The 16,628-nt window shown below is 49.7% G+C and overlaps 1 protein-coding gene across 1 annotated transcript in view; it reads right to left on the bottom strand.

Annotated features, from left to right (window-relative positions):
• LOC144943501 (inactive dipeptidyl peptidase 10-like) overlaps nucleotides 1–16,628 on the bottom strand; it is a 518,643-nt gene that overhangs the window by 289,814 nt on the left and 212,201 nt on the right. The gene's annotated exons all lie outside the window — the stretch shown is intronic.

Raw genomic sequence — 16,628 nt, 5'->3', positions numbered from 1 at the left:
AGATGAAAAAAACTGACATGCAAAACCGCAACAACATTTAAAATGAATGTGGCTTTTGATCACACGCGGTGCTTATTTGTAATTGAGTTGGAATAGTATCCCCCCCCCCTCCCTCTCTCCCACTTTTCCCTCAATCAGAGAGACACTGCGTTTGAAGTCGCGATGGCTCTTGGCAATGAATTGCTTCACTTTTTAGCAACCAGGTTGCAGGTGCTGTAATTGACTGGAACTTGAATAAATCAAATAACACATGTTATTCGAAGGAAGCACTTGGTGCGGAGAAGAAACGGGTTTCGGATTTCTTCTCGGGCAGTGGTGGTGGAGTGCGGCTGGCCAAGGCGAATGCGGTCCCGTCAACGCGTCCACCCCCCACCAACGTCTCCCCCCCCCAGCCCCCTTAACTCAGCCCCCCCCCATGTCCGCCGAGCCCCCCCCCCGCCCCTCCCCTCTTGTTGATGGTGATTTTCTGCAGGGTTTCTCCGGCTTCCGGGCACACATGCAGAGTATTCTCGAATTCAAATTGATAAGGCGTCTGACAAAGTGAGGCTGCGGACTCAGCGAGGCTTTGCTGGGTAAACAAAGACCGTTATTGCTTATGTATTATTACTTTTAGGAGGAGGATTCTGTTGAGCACCTTTGGCCTACTTATTTTAGACCTTGCATTTCGAAAATGAGAAAACAAAAACACTGTATGGTGGTGGCTGCACGTGGCTAGCTGCAACCCAGCGCTGCTGCGGGAGGTGGCACCGAGGGTTGGTGGATCACGCAAAGACGTTGTGAATCTCCCTTCCCGTGGGTGAGCGGGGAGACGGTGCCATCTACTCCGGCTCTACCAAGAGAAGGTGGTACAGCAACAAATGTGGACTCCACCTGTTCCGTTCTTGTGGGATAGAGTGTTTCTCCTCACGCCCCTTCTCCTATCTCCATGTGCCCTGGTTTCCGCTCACACATACACACACCGCGGCGGCTGCTACCTCCCTTGCACATAGGGCAGTAAAGCAGGCACGTTCATCTTGTGTATGATGATGACAAACAACAACAACCTGAACTTGTAGCGCAGCGCCGCACGTTACGCGCTCACTCTCGTAGCGAGAGGACGACTCGGAGGCGCGAGGAGGAACCGCAGACGAGCCGAGAAGGCAGCCACGTGGTGGTGAGGCGGCGTCAACAATTGCCCAGGAGCTCTGCAGTCCTCTCTGTATTAAGGTGTTATCGGCCCATGAATGAGTGTTGATGTGTGCGAGGAAGCTAGGACAAACCCACCCATACTGACGAAACACGTTTCGTGCAGAAGCGTCTGAGGTGGTGGCTACAGTTACACAACGATAAGGAAATCTCATCGAGGCTGGGTGACGCCTGCTGTCCCCCCACTCATACCGAACCACCACCACTCATCAAGCATTCCTAGCGTTACGCGTGTAGTATATTGCATTCACGGTTTTCATGAAATATGAATTGGTTGGCAAAAAAAAAAAATTTTTGAAAAGCAATATGTTTAAAAAAAAAATTAGATTAAGGACCGTTATAATTTCTACTCCATTAATTCAACTGTCATTTTTATAAACGCGTGTCCACTTTTTCTTGTTGCAAAGGAAGCTTGAGGCAAGCATTATCTCTTACAGGTTGCACATGTTAATTGCTGAAAATGTAAAAGGAAAAATCGATTTTCTTTTTGCCAAGCTCAACCGTAAGATTATTGGGCCTGTAATGACGAGCGGAGCATTGGTTCGTAAACAGAGCTACGACTGCGATGGCCTGAGTCCCAGTCACGGCTGACATCAGTTGGCGAGCGTTACGTCAAGTGGCTCTGGCCCACCTCGCCCAAACTGACCAGCGTGGTGAAGTATGGTCAAACAACCCCCCACATGAGCGTCACGGCAAGCGAAGGCCTTCATTCGGCAGTAGATTAACAAGGGGTTGTGAGTTTAAACACGTGAATTATTCTAAGAACGTCATTGTTCAACTATTTTATAGTATACATTTTACAGGTTTTTTTGGGTTAGATCGCGTAAATATGTAAAATTGTCGTTAAACCCGCCACCACCCGACACAGCCAATTAGTGAGGTTTGTCACGTAAACAGAACGTGGCCAATTCGTTACTAGTACAGCACACCGGTGTGTTGGAGAGCCAAGCCACAACATTTACAATCTGAGCACGACGTTTCGCCAGTAATTACAACGAGCATCATCAGGCGACAGCCAGATTTCTATCGTACGTTGAAAACTGACCGCCACATATCCGCCCTGGCGAGGTCGCTTTTGAAAACAGCTCATAGCTCATTGGGCTTTACGTGACACACACAATTCTAGATTTGAAGCTTTCGTGACTGCAGGGATCCATACTCCTTGGTTCTTTCGGTAAAGTCACGTAGGTAGACAAAACAATAGGTCACTACGTTTTTCGATCGCAACACAAGCAATCGTCATCAGGTGGGACAACCACAGCAAGAAATAAACTGCCCAAGTTTTCGTGACTGCAGGAATCCATGAACTGCTGAAGTTGTTTTTATTGCTGTGGGTGTCCCACCTCATGACGACGATTGCTTGTGTTGCGATCGAAACGTCGTCATCTATTATTATTCTACCTACGTGACTTTACCGATAGAACCAAAGAGTATGACAAATACAAGTTTAGATTAAATTCAGAGTCTGGTAGGTGGGTGTCTGTGGCGGTAACCATTATTTCGATGCAAAGTGGATTGTTTCGACTGCTCCGCTAAACGGCGTAGGTGTAAAACTTGCAGTGATTGCGTGCCGTTCTGACAGCCGGACGCGATATGTAGCAAAGCCAGTAAGACAACACGCTATCAGGAGGCGGCGAGAGTTTTCGCTATTCTCGATCCGCGCGATTCCATTTATTCCGCATTTAATTTCGTGGCCGCGTATCGGTGGAAATGACTACGAATGCAATCAAGCACTCGGGTAAAATGTACTTTTTCATTTTTCAGAAACGAATGATCAAAACAAACGATTACGCGTGTGAGTGCTGAGCCCCCTGGACGCCATGCAGCGAGTCTCTCATCCCACATCCTCAGCCACGCCGCTCAGAAATTCAACAACTGGATGGGTTCAACGGTGTCGCCGCATTTCAATAAACCTATTTTGTACGTCAACTTACACGACCGGCACTATCCGATGGATTGCCACCAATTTTTGGCGTCGGAATCAAACAGGCGATGGTGAAGGTGCAGCCCTGCAATTTCCTGTTCATGCCACTGTTGGCAGAAGGGGCCTTCAACTAGTGTAACATCTCGAGGGTACCCCCAGACTATCTAGAGCAGTGGTTCTCAACCTTTACAGCAGCCCTGCACCCTTTTGGTTCTCAATCGTAAAACAATGTTTCATGTTAATAAATACACGTGATTGATGGAACAGAGTAGTTGTAACTATCTAGATTTGAAATTTTCGTGACTGCAGGGATCCATACTCTTTGGTTCTTTCGGTAAAGTCACGTAGGTATACATTTCATTTATTTTATTTTATACCTACGTGACTTTACCGAAAGAACCAAAGAGTATACTGTAGAGTAGTTGCACTTATATGCGCGTGCTTAATTTGTGTTTCGATGATTTACCTTCGAAAAAAAATCTGGCCGTGTCTCGCACCGCCCGGTAAGGACATCTCGCAACGCCCGGCGGGTGCAACGTGCACCCCAGATTAAGAACCACTGCACTCGATGGTGTTTTGGCCTACTCTTCCACGCTGGCTAGATGCATCCCGAGCAATCCACCACATTGGCATAGGACCCACACTTTACAACCACCACACTGGACATGCCGATTGACGAACCGTAGAGCACACATTCAGAGTAGGACCCAGCACACCTTATAAGCACATCTTACATAAGCACCGTTCTGATATAAGAAACACATGCTTACATTACACTGGTGGGGGGAAGGTAAAAGGCGACTTCTTATAGGAGCACACTTCGGATATAAACACACCTGGACTTGCTCCCAAGGAGCGTGCTCATTGCCAGGGCTCTTACTGTGGAGCAAGTACGATAAATTATAATTTAATTATCCAGAAAAGCCTCACCGAGTCTCAAGACGCCTTTTCACGAGTTTACACTAGTCGAAGGCCCCTTCTGCCAATAGTGACATAAACAGGCAATTGCAGGGCTGCACCCTCACCATCGCCTGCTTGATCCTGACGCCAAATTGGTAATAGTTGGTACAATGCCATTCAGTGGGTGTTTTGCATGTAAGGATGATAGCCAAAGGGGATAACAGCCAACGCTTGGCACAAACGGACGTTAGAATGTGTCCCCTGTCCTACCACCTCTGGGACACTTCGCTCAGCACGCTTTGGGGCGTTCACAAATCTGCATTGTCCGCCAACTGCCTTCATTTCGAAGCGCTGCATCGCCGGCAGTCTGCCACGGTGCCGCAGATATGAGACACCCGTTACGTTCACTTTCTTGCTTCTATTTTCAAATAGTTTCAGCAAGGTATTGTTTTATTCCAGTAAAGAGGCACCCTGGGAAGACGACGGAGTGATGGCCTGTTGAATAGATCTGGACATCTGTTATGGCGAAAGAGCTTCATAGCTCATCGGATTCTTCCAGGATAAATGCAAATGCTGACGATTCTAAAGATTGTGAGATGGACAGATGGATGACAGTGACGAACGGGGTGCACGTAGCCGTGACTGCAAACGGTTGTGGTGGTTGTTGTGGTGGTGTTGATGATAACGACGATTGACGACGACGACGATGATGATGATGATGGAGGACCATGCCCAGCATACATCACTGCCGTCAACAACTGACTCTTCGAGGCGCCGCCGCGTCTGCTGGGCTGCAGGTGTAAAGGTCCCGGGGACGTTACACGCGACACTAGACTGTCGCTTTTCTCGAGTCACGCTCAGTTTTGCCCGGGCCCCGTTAGCCGAGCGTGGCCCGCGATAACAGAAAACGCGAAGCGACGTATCACACACAAAACACCTACGCACAATGAAAACACCTGATAACACGTGCAGCCCTTTGTAACGCCACTGCTGGAAGAGGACCCTCCAACAGCGCCACGTTGACCATACTTCACCACCCTGCTCAATGCGGGTAGTTGAAAGTAGGAAGCATAGAAGTACAGTAAAACAATGGATTTTTGCCGCACTGCCCGTCGACTGCCCGCTGCCTACATGTGGTCGCCGATCTACGAACTACCCAGGCTCAACTCCGCTTAACTCTAGAGATCGGGCGCTTCGTGATTTCATCATAAGCCATACCTGGTAGGATAAATGCAAAATAAGTGTATTGCAGTTTAACACGTAGGCTTTGGCGACCAATATCATCCTTAATATAGTTTTTTTGGGTTTTATCGCGTAAATATAAATGTGTCGCGAAACCCGCCACTACCTGACACAGCCAATAAGTAAGGTTTGTCACGTAAATAGAACAAGCCAATTCGTTACTAGTACAGCACACCGGTGTGCTTGAGAGCAAATCTACAACATTCGGGTGGTGGTGGGTTTAACGAAACATTTATATTTACCGAATCTAACCCCCCCCCCCCCCCAAAAAAAATGTATATTAAGTAAGAGTATTACATATTCATATACAGCAAGAATCGCATCATGCTTTGAATGTCAAGATGCCATCACCAATCTAGCGGGGGACTTCCTTGGGATGTGACGCCGCTGGGGTCTCTTCGGACATCAACGCAGAGCCCCGGCTCCATCCTACGGCGGGATATCATCGCGCTCCGCCCGACCGGGCGCGGCGGCTCTCAGGCCCCGGGCTCGAGGTGCCCTCAGCTCCACGCCGAGCTGCGTGCAGTGAGAGGCTCCCCTCGCTGCGTCGACGCAGCGGCGGTGGCTGCCGTTGAGCGTCCGAAGGGACGCTGCTTGCAGCAGCACCATCGAGGAAAGCAGAATGAGATCGTGGAAAATCCAAATCACGTTCATCCCCCCGCATGTAGACATCAAATCCTCACCACCACCACGACTACCACCACCACCCTCCTCCTGTCTGAAACCGAGACGCCCATTTTGGACACATGCCTTGACTCGGTTGTCGGTTTGCCACGTGTGTGAACACAAGTGGCGTCCCAAACAACAACCTGAGTGAAGACCGGACGAAGGAGCAGCCCTGGTTCCTCTCTGCTGGTTCTTTCCTACTGCCCTAACAACAGTGGGGAAGTCGTCCCAACAACCACAACACGTGGAGGAAAAAATGGAATAATCAGGAACTCCACCAAACTGCGAACGTGGTGAGGTGCAAACCATCAGGCGCATGCCACTGCTGACTGCACAACACAGCACGCGTACTCTGGTGGAACAGCTACGACCCCGGAACGGCTTAGAAAAAAAGACACACGCAATTTGAGCCTGCCACTTTTTTCAAACGTTATATGAAAGAAGATCACCATCCAAGCGCATATTATGCACACGGACTTGGGGTTCAACCAGGCTGGGATTGTGCAATTTTTTAGCTTGGTCAGCAGAAATACACCCGCTCCATGCTGGGAATTCTGGCATTGTGCTTCAGCTGCCGAAGACACGCCGCTGTGCACACGTAGATATTATAATTTGTTTTCTGAACTACCTCTTTATCGATAGAAATTGCTCGGAATTCCAAAGGTGCCTGTACATGAGAGACAGAGCCTGCTCTAGCCCTATCCCAAGCTCCTCTAAAACTAAGACTAACCCCAACCATAACCATGATCCGACTCTAGCACTACTCTAACCATACACGAACTTTCACGAAAACAACACCATTACGCGTAATTTACAGCGCTAATACAAGCACTAACAATAACCCCATGGTCATTATTTATCCGGTCCATTTATTTCATCTGAAAGTTATTATTCACCAAGTTAATGGGAGAACAAAAAAAGATTCCAAAAGTGAAATTAATCTCCGTAGTTTTTTTTTTCAGAGCGTGCATCGGCCATTCAGCACCATGGACAGCAGTCATCGGTCCCCCCCCCCTCACCAGTGAGCGCTCTAATGCGATGGCATGCGACGTCCAAACTCAATGTCCACTCAAGTGAGATGTCGGACTCCAATGGCTAATGACGAGTGGAATAGACATCAAGAGCATTTGACTGAATGGTAGCCCATTGCTACTAAACAGCAGGGAAATCCTGGGACACATCGATGATGTGAATACGTGTTATCCTATCCACTTTATTTTCTTAGGTTTTTTCGGTAAAGTCACGTAGGTAAAACATCAAAATTAATGAAAATAAAATAAAATAAAACAAAGAATCACGACGTTTCGGAGGCAACACAAGTCTCCGTCATCAGGTGGGACCGTCACAGCCGAATTAGCTGCATCAAGTGAGGCAATGATTCAAGATGTAATCCCTTATAAGCAAGTTGAAGGGGGGAGGAGAGGGGGGGGGAGCTCATCAGAATGTTAGTACAAAGCATCGGGAGGGGGGGGGGCGGGGCCAAAAAAATTGAACGGCGGCTTGGACGCGGTTGCTGCTGCACACGCCAACACAATGGACAGAGAGGGGGAGGGGAGGTCTGATACACATGATAGACAAAAGAACGAAAATGCCCATGTTTATACCAATGCTGGCTGAACAGTACCCTCTTCATTGTTCAGCCAGCATTGGTATAAACATGGGCATTTTCGTTCTTTTGTCTATCATGTGTATCAGACCTCCCCTCCCCCTCTCTGTCCATTGTGTTGGCGTGTGCAGCAGCAACCGCGTCCAAGCCGCCGTTCAATTTTTTTGGCCCCCCCCCCCCTCCCGATGCGTTGTACTAACATTCTGATGAGCTCCCCCCCCCTCTCCTCCCCCCTTCAACTTGCTTATAAGGGATTACATCTTGAATCATTGCCTCACTTGATGCAGCTAATTCGGCTGTGACGGTCCCACCTGATGACGGAGACTTGTGTTGCCTCCGAAACGTCGTGATTCTTTGTTTTATTTTATTTTCATTAATTTTGATGTTTTAACTACGTGACTTTACCGAAAAAACCTAAGAATATGATTCCTTGCAGTCACGAAAGCTTCAAATCTAGAATTCTATCCACTGTTTTTGAAAAGACGATTATCAGCATTTTAGGTACAAAGTTGACTAGATGTAATGTTAAATGCTTGTTATTTATATTCACGTTATTTTATTTGAGAGTAATTTTGTATTAAAAACTGATAAACACGTGCAAAACTAATCATGCGTTTGCGGGGTGCGGAGGGGTGGGACTTAACCAGTCAAATTTGTGGGCCATTTAATCCTTTCTTGAATTTGCCGAATTGGTGTACATGTGCCTTTCTTGCGAAGAATAACAACCAGCTCCAGGATCAGTGGAGACCGCAGTGGGGATGCGGGTCGTGACCAGTTCCTCGAGCTCAGCTGAATATATTTGAAGACAATCGTGCACTGGTTTGGTCAATCCCGATGTTATCGCTGCTCCTTTGTCCCATTAACTATAAATTAACACACATCTGCTTGTCTCCCGATCAATTTTAACATATGAATCACTCACCACGCGAAGGAGACGCAAGGGATTTAAAATATAGATGGGGTGACATCAATACATACGCCTGCTATCATCTCACGGCCAGAGAATTTGTAAGAGAATGAGCTGGCTCCCGGTTAAAAAAGGAGCATTTTTGTGATTGCCAGAAGCACTTACAGATCTTCTCACGCAAAATGGGGCTCACAGCCTATGAGACTCGCGAAATTAGGAACCCCAAAGAAGAAACAAATGGACAACATTTGCAAAAAACACAGCGTTGGCAGTAAGCACACGAGCAGAGTGAAAATAAGTCTGGCATTCATGAGCAACGATCATCGATTCCAAGTCTGGTGTATGGACCAGTGGCTGTAAATTCCTAAACGCGCGCGCACTCTCGTTCCCTCTCTCTCCCTCGGCAAACTGCGCGTGGCTTGGCTCGCAGAATTGTGCACTAACGCCGTTGAAAAACTTCATTTTTAAATGTTACGTGTTACTTTTAAGACCGATAAAGATGTTTTATAAAGACACAGGGACCAGCCCTGTGCACTTGGCTCCAGGTGACCGACACGCATGCAACATCATCGCGGTGATCCACCACCCCCCCCCCCCCCAAACCATGGACCCAACGAGCTGGACAAGGACAGAAGAGAGTAAGAAACAAGGAGCAGCAGAGGAGGAGGAGGGAGGAGGGAGGGAGAGGAGGGAGGACACAACACGATGACGGTTCGCTGAAATGCTCAAACGCAAGAACTGCGCGTCGCGGCTGGGTTTCCCGTCTTGATTGTGAACGCGTTTCTAAATGTGGAGTGGCGCCATCTCGACACTCTCCCTTCCAATGCCGAGGGCAAAAAAAATCAATTGCAAGTTGCGGGCGTGTTTGCGGCGATTACTCATTCTGGGAGCAGATATGATTCCGCTGCTTTGCATGCACACATTGGTGATGCGATATTAAGCCGCGTAAACGTAGAGTAGGGACACTTGCAGAAGTTATAATAAGAATAATTAAAAATTCACAGCACCTCTGTGAAACGACTGCTGGACGCAGGACTACCCGTGCTATGCAAGTCATGGGGGTGGGGAGGTATTTGACAATACTTCACCATGCTAGTCAGTGCGGGTAAGTGAAGAGGGTACCCCCAGCAATTTTTTCTGACATCGCTCTCCACTGACATTAGCTGTGGATTCGGAATCGAACTCAAGGTCGCCGGGTTCAGATCGCAGCTTGGCAAAGACAGGAATCAGACCCCCAAAAGTCAAAGAGATTTCCGGCTCAAAATGAACGCGCCAGGCATCGGCGCCCATCTCTTGTTTAGAGCCCCGCAGAGAGCCAGACGTGGAACTTCAAACAATTCGCGTTCACAGTTGAACAGGCGATGGTAAAGGTGTAGCCCTGGAAATGCCCACTTATTCAACCGCTGGCAGAAGAGGCGTTCCCACGAGGGGGCTCTCGAGAGCATTTGGCCTACTCTTCCACGCAGGTCAGTCACCTTAGGAGAGGTGGGAGATTGACCGCACTTAAACAAACCACACACGACATGGCAATTGGCTAACGGTGGAGTCCGCATTTGTAGCAGACCCAGGATATAAACACACATTATACGAGCACAGTTCTGATATAGTGGTGGGGGGGGGGGGCAAAAGGCAACATTTGTTACAAGCACACTACTTTGGATATAAGCACACCTGCTGACCTTCGTTTACAACCAGCTTCTTCTGTATATAAAGTACAGTGCAATAAAATGCAATTTATTCATCTAAAAAAGACTTGCCGAGTCTCAAGACTCATTTCCAGGAGGGTCCTGCCGTTGGAATAGTAGGTGGTGCTCATTTTCTTGAGAATCAGAATGACAATTTTTCCTGGAGGAATCCAATGAGATGTGAAGTTCTTTCTCACAGAGTCGAACCCAGGTAAACCAGGTTCATAGTGCAGTGCAACACATTCCTGCAGAGGGAGCTGGTGAGAACGTTGGGTTGCTCGGTCAATGGCCAGGGTCAACGTGGTGCATTCCGCAAATATGCCCGACTGTGAGGGCGGGCACAAGCCGGCGTGAGTAGGTTAAACGTTGAGTTTTATAAGGGCACCACGGGGTGACCAGCTCCTCCCCACCCATCCCCACCCCTCCCACCCCCCACCCAGCCCCACCCTCCCCACCCAGCCCTTCCCCACCCTCTCCACCGAGCCCCTCCCCACCCTCCCCACCCAGCCCCTCCCCACCATCCCCTCCCCACCCAGCCCCTCCCTCACCACCCAGCCCCTCCTTGCACGACGGACGGATGGACACAATAATCCCCTGTGGGCTGGTGTAACCAGGAGGTTCCTACCAGTATTAACTACTTCGCCACTTACCCACCCTGGGGATATGAAAGAAATCACGTGCGAATAATAACGCAGCACTATCTTTGCTGCTGTTGTTGTTTTACAAGTTGTGCAGAAGTTCATTAATCGTGCCTAATGTAACGTGCGATATTGTTGAGAGATGAGTCAAATTAATTGCGAACGACGGCAGGATCCACATGGCCTGTCGCCAGTCACCGGAGTGTGCCAACCGACGTGAGGGCTTGTCAAAGAATACGAGATGCGTTCACCGTGTGTCTCCGAGTGGAGACGATGAGGCCGACAGAGACCACCACCACCCCAGTAACAACGGGCGTCTTGCCGCGACATCGAACGGCAAACGCACAGGCCTGCGACCGCCCGCTCGACACCACTGATGGCAGGCGAGGCCTCTGCGAGAGGACGTTCTAGACAGCGTCTCTTAGAGGGCATTTGGCCTACTCTTCCGCACGGACTAGGCGTCTTTTGTCAAAAGTGAGAGTACCCACACTTCACCCCAACACAACGCAACCTGCAGATCGACAGACTGTGGTGTCCCCGTGTCTACTGCTGGGTGGACAAAGTTTCGGGTGGGATTTAAGCATCTCGCATCGTTATTTCCACTGCCGCGCCAGGAGGAGAGGGGACGGGAGTTGAACTGGCAGCTTCTGGATCCCAAGTCCAGTGCGCTAACCGTTATACCACTGCGGAAGCATCCGTTCAAGTGAATAATCAGAAAATAAACACATCAGGTCTATTTTCGCTACATGGCAAATTTGAGTGAGACAACTTTTTTTTTAGCTGACGGGACTTTCCGGAGACTTCCAAAGAGAACGAAAGCAAAAAACAACAATTTACTTTGTGAAGCGCTGACGCAGCTGGCAAAATTATTTCAAGATGATTTTGCTTTCTTGAAGGCCACCATCTGGCAAGACTATGCTCACGAAGTAGAAATTAACAACAATTTGTCAATTATGTAAAACCGCAGTTTTGGCATGCGCAAGGACACACACGCTTTACTTGGGATTTTTGTTTGTATTGGGAACAAAATACAATGTAATGTATCCACCCTCGTTTTAATCTCTGTCTCGTCGTGTCCTTTCCAAAACGGCGCGTAGATGTTGATATATCCCCGCGATTTTCATCCACCCTTGGCTGTCTCGCTCTCTCCCCAAAAACAAATAAATCCCGACGACAATTTGTTTAAAGGACGCACGTCGCAAATTATCAACGCAACTCAAGTTGGCAAACTGATCACTCCTCGTCTTTGCACATTTCCAGGTGTGAGGCTTCGCCAAGCTCTCGTCCAATTAATAGGACGCACGTGTCATCTTTAACAAAGCAGTGCATCACGAATTAATTGTGAGTGTGATGATGGCGATATGATGACTGCCATGCCAACGATATGGCCACGAGCAGGCTCGTCGACCAACTTCTCCGCGTGGCATCTACTATAAAGGCCGTGCATCTAGACTAGGCGGTGATCGTGATGATGGCGATGAGAGCGAAAAGACAAAAATACCGAGTCAGGGAGCCAATCGATACCGCGTACGACTCGAGATTGCCTCGTGGCAGCGTTCGTCCCCGGGAGGAGAGCGGTGTCACGCTGCAGACCACGTGATTGCCGGGTATGCAGTGAGATGCGGCTGCTGCTGCTGCTGCTGCTACCGGCTGTGTTAGTGAGCGGGACGACGCCGCCACTCCGGTGTAGGTTTCCGGGGTCGGGCCCCGCGTGCCCCCCTCCCCCGCGTGCCCCCCTCGAACGCGAGTTTCGTATTGCACCGCGCGTCGTTCGGCACGATGTTCCGAAGCTATCGGAGCTCGGTGACGTCATAGGCACGATGAGCCGCGTCACGCTTGCCGCCGAGAGACAGATAGTCGCAATTTTTAAAGGGGTCCGCGTGATAAAAAATTTTTTTTATCAGTTTTAGATAATGAACCTATTTAATTGAGTAATTTTCCCAAACAGTGTTACAACTAAGTCTAGGAACTTTTTTTTGCCAGTATCAAGATGATGGAAAAAAGATTAGGCTTCACCTTTTCCGGCTAAAACTTTTTGTGTTTGAACATCTTAACACCTGAAATTGTAAAGCCTAATCTTTTTTCCATCATTGTTATAACTACCCACCTACCGCTCTTAATCTGTCCACCTATCAAGGTAGGCTGATTAAGCTTCACATTTCAACTTCATCGATCCCAGAATGCACTGTTCCTCAGCTGTCCTGTCTCTTCGGGGCATACGGCGACGGTTGGTTAATGACGCGTTGCGGCTCCCTCAATTAAAAAGAGAATTAAAAACACAAAACGCGGTACACACAGAGGACGTAAACAAAGGGTAAGGGGAAATAAATACACAAGCTATTAAATAAAATATAACACCATCACACCGCAGAAAGCATTTTAATGAGAATTCAATTCTAGGTGCGATCCTTAAGACAACCACAGACATTGCAAATGCCATAATTTTCGCACTGTTTTGGTACGATGGCTGATTTTGCTGTCGTTGATGTGCAAGGGCACTGTCGGGGGAGGAGGTTTCACGTGACAAATTACATTGCGCTGTCTCTTAACAATAACGCAACGATGCTTGCCACAGCGGACGTGTCGGCTCGCACACTCTGGACTTGCAATCCCAAAGGTTCGCCGGTTCGAGTCCATGTCACGGCATCGCTGAAATGGTGCGGCAAGTGTCAAAAGCCTTCCCGCCGTCACTCTCAACCCAGCGGCATCAATGCGTAAACCATGAAGGCACCCGCACGGCAAGACAAAGCCAACGGTTCCTCGCATATAGAGCCTGAACGGGCTGTTGGGGCACGTGCGGTGAGCGAGCACCTATGAAGGCCGGCACGGCGCACGAAGGGGTGGATGGGCCAGGACAACGCCCGGACGCCTTTGGCGATGTTTGCACACCGCACCAGATACTCATTTGAGGCCGAGTTGACCTAGGGGGGGGGGTCAGGATCGGTTCAGATGATCGTCACTGCTGTTGGCCGTGAGCGAGAATCGACCTCGGGTTCGTCGCGCAGCGTGCTCGCCATTACACCGCCGCTACCCACGGCACACACACACACGACACACGACACAGAGAAACAAAAACACACACAAACAAACACGCGCTCGTGCAAGCGAAACTACCTTCATTAAAAACAAAAAAGCTTCCCTTCCCGATACCTAATTCAAATGAGCGCTTGCACCGTAGTTCCACTAATTGATAAAGTGCCTCTAATTCCTACGCCGGTGCTGTGGATCGTCCCGCCAGATGGTACCTTCAAGCTGCTGCCCGAGCCGCGAGCGTTCGCTACGGTGGAAGGGGGCATCATCTGAAGCCTCGGAGGAGCAAAAACGCTCTCTCTCTCTCTCGCGCGCGCGAGCGAGCGCTGCGGGCACGGTGATTTCACACAAGTGCTTGACCACGTGGACACCTGTTGGAGGGTGATCACAGCGGGCGAGCAATTTTCAGAACGTGTCGAATTAACCAAAGCCATTTCCCACCCTTGAATGAATTAACGATTTTATTTCACTCGCCCCCACCCCCCCCCCCCGGGTCCCCCCTCCCTTTTAAAAGTAGCGAAAGCTCATTGAGAAAGTGGGGTTGTTGTTGTTGTTGTTGTTGCTGCTTGAAGGGCGAACAGATGAAGGTAAGGTGCAGCCCTGCAATTAATTGCAATTACACTGCTGGAGGATGGACCCCCCTCCACCCCCCCCCGACTAGAAAGCACCTCCAGGAGGGGTTAATTTGGCGAACCCTTCCAAGTTGACTCCACGCCTTACTCCACCACTCGCGACTCGGTGATCGACTAACTGTGGTGTGACCCAGTTTACACCGCTGGGTGAAAATCCTGGGACACATCGATGAGTTGAGTACGTGTGTCATTCTATACACTGCTTGGAAAATGCGCTTACCAATATTTTTGTGACGACGTTAACCGGATGGGATGCTAGAAAGCTCCTTAATTATATTGACGTTATTTCATTTATATGGCTTGCCGAGTCGAGAATTGAGAGTAATTTTGCAAAGTGAATTAAAAAAAATCTGATAAACACGTGGAAAACAAATCATGTCTTTCTCGTTTGGGGGCAAGGGGAGTGGGGGGGAGAATTTCTGAAACGTTCCCCCAAAACCGTTTCAAGTTGTCAGCTGCCGCGCCAGGAGATCCAATTTAAGCGGCGACCTCTGGGATCGCAGGTCCGGCGTTCACCACCACGACAACCAACTCACAGCATTCGCCGAGCCTGCGAGTGTGGCCGGGAATCCATCTCTGTGTGGCCTTTCTGAAGCGTGCAGGACTTGTTCCGGCTACGGCACCGCGCGCGTTTCTCTCCCAGATGGAAAATATAATTAATACATAAAATGCGTCAAAAGTTTGCGAATGCACGACTCTCCTGAAAGAATTCAAGACTCTTGCGAAGCTTTTCTAGGTGAAGAGAGATTAAATAATGAATGTATTAATTCACTTCGGTAACGAGTATAAATTCGGGGAGAGTAGGAAACGAGAGAAAACACAAATAACGAGGATTTGTGAGAACTTGTGCTGCCAAGGAGCGCGGGCAATTTGTGCCAAATTAAGAAATTGTTAAGAGGCGCACAGAGATGAAATGCAACGTCGATGACAAATCATTTAAGTGGGATAACAACAACAAAAATATTACTTACGCCTCGGAATACATAATAGTAAATGCATAAAACAAAGTTAAGTGCCTTGGACAAAAATACATTTCAAAGCAACCTTGAACCACCAGAAACATCTCGTTTAATAATACAAACAAATAGAACCCGTTTCGTGAGAAGCGCCTGTTAATACGTAAAAACTAAATTGCGCTTAACTCAGTTTTACTGAAATTGACGTGCGGCTCTCCTCCTGTAATCTTACCTCGACTCCTCCCTCCCGTCCTGCAAGGCCCAGACCCCCACACCAGCCCTGGCACGTCACCTACAACGCGCAATCACTGCACCCCCTCCACCCGATTCCATTTCGCAAACCCTCATCCACCTCCCTCCCTCCCCCACCCACCACCCTCCCTCCCTCCACCCACCACCTCCCCCACATCCTTCCCTCCCTCCACCCACCCACCCACCTCCCTCCCCCACCCACCTCCCTCCCTCCTTCCACCCACCACCTCCCTCCCTCCCCCACCCACTTCCCTCCCTCCCCCACCTCCCTCCCTCCACTCACCCACCACCTCCCTCCTTCCACCCACCACCTCCCTCCCCCCACCCACCACCTCCCCCACCCACCACCTCCCTCCCCCACCCACCAGCTCCCTCCCTTCCCCCACCCACCACCTCCCCCACCCACCCACCACCTCCCCCACCCACCTCCCTTCCTCCCCCCATCCACCTCCCTCCCCCCACCCACCACCTCCCCCACCCACCACCTCCCTCCCTTCCCCCACCCACCACCTCCCCCACCCACCACCTCCCTCCCCCACCCACCAGCTCCCTCCCTTCCCCCACCCACCTCCCTTCCTCCCCCACCCACCTCCCTCCCTCCCCCATCCACCTCCCCCACCCACCAGCTCCATCCCTTCCCCCACCCACCACCTCCCCCACCCACCCACCATCTCCCTCCCTTCCCCCACCCACCACCTCCCCCACCCACCCACCAGCTCCCTCCCTTCCCCCACCCACCACCTCCCCCACCCACCTCCCTTCCTCCCTCCCCCCACCCACCACCTTCCTCCCCCAACCGCCGCACTCCCTCACCTCCTTCCCAGCGAATTGTTGCAATGTGTGGTCGCAATTCAATTTCAATACCGATTGTTTAAACCCCATTTTATTTTCTCATTTGCATCGTCGTCACATTTGTGTTTGTCTTGTTTGTACAGTTTCACCTGGTCGCTGCTTTTAGCTTATATATATAACATTAGCATATAACTTGCGTATGAAATACACTCA

Source organism: Lampetra fluviatilis, chromosome 31 (genome assembly GCF_964198595.1).
Source record: "Lampetra fluviatilis chromosome 31, kcLamFluv1.1, whole genome shotgun sequence".
In the NCBI taxonomy this organism is placed as follows: domain Eukaryota; kingdom Metazoa; phylum Chordata; class Hyperoartia; order Petromyzontiformes; family Petromyzontidae; genus Lampetra; species Lampetra fluviatilis.
Note: the sequence above shows the minus strand (reverse complement) of the source record. Positions and strands in the feature narration are given on the sequence as shown.